At 53.4% G+C, this 4600-nt stretch overlaps 1 long non-coding RNA gene across 2 annotated transcripts; it reads left to right on the forward strand.

Moving 5' to 3' along the window:
• The first annotated feature begins 1682 nt into the window (after nucleotides 1-1682).
• LOC309850445 lies at nucleotides 1683-4600 on the forward strand. Of its 2 annotated transcripts, XR_014304239.1 has the most exons (3): nucleotides 1683-2019; nucleotides 2120-2555; nucleotides 3985-4600. It is a non-coding gene; the product is annotated as an uncharacterized lncRNA (long non-coding RNA). The 2 variants fall into 2 exon arrangements; XR_014304240.1 differs by lacking the exon at nucleotides 3985-4600 and having other exon boundaries at nucleotides 2120-2649.

The raw sequence follows: 4600 nt of genomic DNA on the forward strand, positions 1-4600 counted from the left end.
ACTGTATCTCTGTTGCCTAAAATATTTATTCTCTGACCCCTTAGAGAGAACGTTTACTGACCGCTGTCCTACCTCATTACTGGATGTCTTTGGTACAGCAGTGCAGCCTTCCCTCAGCTAATGCAGTGCACGCCCAGCACTGCTCACTACAGAACATACATGAAAGTGCCTTAAATTGAAATGATAAATTACTTATTACCAGTAGAAAGCACCTGTATATGCTACTGCCCTCTCTGGGTGACTGCCAGTCTCAGGAGTGGTGACCTAAGCAATGTTGCACCAGACGGCCATGGGAAAATTTCAGCACAGATCAGCAGGCCGGGGAGACATACATATTTTATTCCTCCTGGGTAGCTTTGATTTCTTTGGCAGAAGCTGGACCAAATTTTATAGCACAATTATGAGAAAAGACATGCCTAGAAATCTGGGTCGACTGGCCCCATGCTTATTTCAGTGCTGTTTGAGCCCCTTATAGATCAGCGCCCAGAATGCTGTCCATCTGGTCCAGCCCTTGAGATGCCTCTGGACACCGTTCTGGATGCTTCTTTCGGCTGGTTTCTGCTAACCCAGCTCTGGCTCTGGCTGACCAGGGAGTCTGAAGTATCAGCCTCAAGACAGCTGCGGTCCTCCTGGTTTCTCACAAGAGAAGGCTCTTCATAGTCTCCTTTGGGGACAATTCTGACCCACAAGGAGACTCCGTGAGTCTGAGAGTCGTCTCTGAAGGGAAATACCCCATCGCGATGTAAGATTGGGGTTGGGTTGGGGTTGGCTATGGACTCCGAGGTGAGGGAGGGAACTTCCTCAGGTCAACACACTGGCCAGCAGCTGGCTTCACCCCAGCGCTCCAAAGGGGCTCAAATCAGCGCTCCGGAGTCAGCTGTGGGATTTGAATCCCAGCCTTGCCCAACCGTGTGAATTTCTGCAAGTTACTTCACTTTCTCTGCTTCAGGCTGGGCTGTAACAGGGGTAACCGCTCTCACAGGGTTGTTAGAAACCTTACGTGACATCTTGCTCAACGAATGTGGCTCTGGCTCCAGAGGTTCAGACCTCTGACCACTGGGAGGCTCAAAGACGACATGGAATCACTGAAACATGTGAGTGCCGGGAGTTTTGAGCAAAGCAGGCGTGCCAGAAGGGGATGGCTGTCTGTTCCTGCCGGCAACCCCCGTGAGCACCAAGCGCAGAGCAGGGCGGAGGGGAGGAGTGAGAAGGGAGGCAGAACATCGCCTGGTAGCTTTTTTCCATTAAAAGTTACTGGCAAGGGAATAGGTGTTTGCCAGACCCAGAAAAGTGATCTCTGGGCCGATCTGCACTTGAACCTTGAACGCTGGAAACGGTTTACCCTCTTAACCAAGGGTGACAATCCAGTGCCACCAAGCTCTTGGAAAATGCTCATTCAAAGTTGCTCAGATGGACCTGGCCAGATCTTTCTTATCCGTGAGACTCTGTTTCCCCATCATCTCCACAGGCAGGCCTGGGCTGGGGGAGCCCCACGAGCCTTCCCCCACACCACCTTGCGTGCCCCCATTATAAATTTATCTCACGTCTATTTTTGCAACGTGTTCAACAAATATTTGTTGAGTGCCTACCACACATAACTCTTTGTTTATTCTCTGTCCGCCCACTGGACTCCCTGAGTGACGGCAAGGCGTGGCCACCCCCAGGTCCCGGGGGCCTGCGCCTGGCCTGGTCCGTAGATCTTCTAAGCATTCACGACTCTTACTCAGTGAATGACCGAGGCCCCCAAAGCTTCGCTTTATTCTTTGATGATTCCGAAGGATCCTCACGGCTACCATGAACTCGGTGCTGTGTTCCAGCCGTGACGTAATGCTGTCTACTTATCTAACAATGCTGTGAAAGAGAAAGTCCCATGCCACTTCTCCAGGTGAGGAAGTGGAAGCCCCAGCTCTCACCCTGCCTGACCTCACACAGCTCCTGGCCGGGACCCGTGCGGCCGGACACCGTTCACTCCCACCCACTGCTAACCAGCTCGACGCTAACCAGGCTGCCGCTTGCTGGGTGGGTACAGACATCTGCCTTATTTCAAATCTGTGACTTGGCTTAGAAAACCAAAGCAAGTGACTCTGATCATCTATGTTTTCATGATATGTTTGTGCAGGTGGTTCTTGGGAGGGCGCCTACCTCCGGGGTCAAATAAGGTCGGGGAATTGTTCACACCAAGGTCACAATCTATGAAGCAGAGTGACCAAGATGACTTTCTTGTCTTAGGAAGACCAGATACATGGAGCCGATCTCCACGGGAAAGCTCTGTGGCTTGACGATGGGGCCTCATGAAGTCTTTGGATGATAACTTCCTCACTGGGGGAGCCTCCAAGTTGGGCCTGTGGGTTTCACTCACCTCCCTTCTGATAAGGCGGGGCTGAGATTAGGTCTGCAAGCATCAGAGTGCCTGCAGGGTCCCCATGCCTGAGGGTCAGCTGGCCACATCCCCTTCTAGAAGCCCCGGTGTGTGAACAAGCCTCTGGTAAGGCCTTGCACCATGACTGCCTGGAACAAAGGAATGCTAGGACCACCAACATTGATCCGCATTTTCTGTAAGTCAGGAGTTAGTCTTAAAAGAAAATGCCCCAGTCTTGACCTCTGTGGGGTGATGGGTGGGAGAGGGAGCGGGAAGATGGAATTGAAAAATCCCAGAGAAGCCAACAGTCCACCTGATGGAGGGAGAGGCTCCTTCTGCCTTCACCATCCCTGGTGACCGGAGAACAGGGTGAAAGTACGGGGCTGGGGGTGGCGGTGGCGGTGAGGGGGACACAGGGATAGAACTGGGCCAGGATCTTCACAAACACAATGCTCAGCAGTAAAAGCAGGGCTTGGGATCGCCTGGGTCTCTACTCATCTTCTCAGAGGGAGTCCGGGACCACCCACCAGGGCAGGCGGTATGACAGCTCTGTTTGGTTCTAGAACTTTCAGAACTTCATGCTCGCTATGTTGGTGATGGCTTGTCTCATTTCCTAGAGGAAAAGCAGCCCGGGAAGCAGCGTCTGTGAGCCTGTGTTGGAGGAGGATGGTGGGAAATCAGCGTTGCTCCCACCAGCAATGTCCAGGGCTAGAGGGGAAGTGACTGCCTTCCCCACAGAGGGGACCCTCAGCAGGGTCCCCAGGACTTGATCCAGGAAGGCAGGCAGGGGTCATCAGGGCGGCCTGTGGGCCTCAGAAGGGGCCTGGAGTGCTACAGGGGCAGGCTCTGGGCTGGGGGCTGGGGTTCCGTAATGACTAGAGCCAAGGAGAGTAGAAACAGCCTCGTTCAAGAAATGCACAGATTTCTCTGTAGGAATCCCTCCACTGCCAGCCAGCAATGCACTAGCAGTGGGACCCTCCTCCGTCTCCACTGGTCATGTCTGAACCGACTCCAGATCTGACGGACAGTACAGGCTCCATGAATCCTAGCTGTTCTAGGCCTCCCACCACTGTCCCCCAGGCTGGAAGGCTGCCCTCAGTTTCTCAGTCCAGGCCCCTCTTAAACGAAACCAAGGCAAGGACGGTGGTGAGAACAGGGACGCGCTTGTGGGAAGTTCATGGCTGCACATGCGCCTGACCTGGAGCCTGCTCTCCTGGATGGGGCTAAAGTCCACAGACTCAGTGACCCAGAAAGCACGGGTGACGCCAAGGCTTGGCTCCTGGGTGTCCACTCCCCAGCACCCTTAGGCAGCCTGGAAGGCTATTCTGGAGAGATGTCCCCACGGTCATTGGCCAACGCCCAGAATGTGCCAGCCTCCCCAGATTCCTAAGGACCCCGCTGGTCCCCTGGTCTCAGCTGGTGTCCACCCAAGGTGGGCTGTGTTCCTGAAGGACCTATGGCCCAAGAGCATGGCTTGCTCGGGAAGGAGCTGCCCCAACAGGCCAGTGTGGTGAGAGCTCTTGGTCTCTTCTGGGCTCACGCTACCTCGGGCCTGGCATCCAGCCCCGAGCTGGCTGCCTGCCCACTTCTCGCGTCTCATTTGCTTATCGCTGTTTGTTTTGGAGGCTTCTGGGAAACAAGTCTCCACCTGAGGGAAATCTTTGGCTCTGAGGACTGTGGCACCTGAGACTTTGAACTCTCAAGGAAGCTGGGCACACTGTTGGCCACCTCAGGCCAGGGGCGTGGAGACAAGCTTTACCTCAGCGCCTGGCCTTGCAGTGGGCTCCTCTCTGCCTCCTCAGCAGCCATCTCGGAAAGAAGACAAGTGGGCCTGAGACAGAGGTCATGGACAGGACCTGGGGGCTCTAAGTGGCCACCACCTGGGGCGGGGGGTCTGTGTCAATGTGGCCTCTCGCTCTAGCTGAAAACAGAAATTATAAACACTTTGTGTTTCTCCCATAATTTGTTTGGATTTGTTTTACTATGAAAGTCAATGACTAGGAGCATGGGGAGAGCACGCAGCTCTTGGTCTTGGGGGTTGTGAGATCGAGTCTCTTGTTGGGTAGAGAGATTACTTTAAAATAAAATCTTAAAAAAAAAAAAAGTAATAACCAGAGGAAGATTATTCAAGTTAGCTGTGAACACGTTCTTGTAGTAGCCAATTAACAGAAACCCCAAACACACCCCAGTTTGAGAGGCAAGGACAGAAAAGTATTTTTTTTTAAGTTTCTGCTCAGTAAA

Source organism: Mustela nivalis, assembly GCF_964662115.1.
Source record: "Mustela nivalis genome assembly, chromosome: 16".
In the NCBI taxonomy this organism is placed as follows: domain Eukaryota; kingdom Metazoa; phylum Chordata; class Mammalia; order Carnivora; family Mustelidae; genus Mustela; species Mustela nivalis.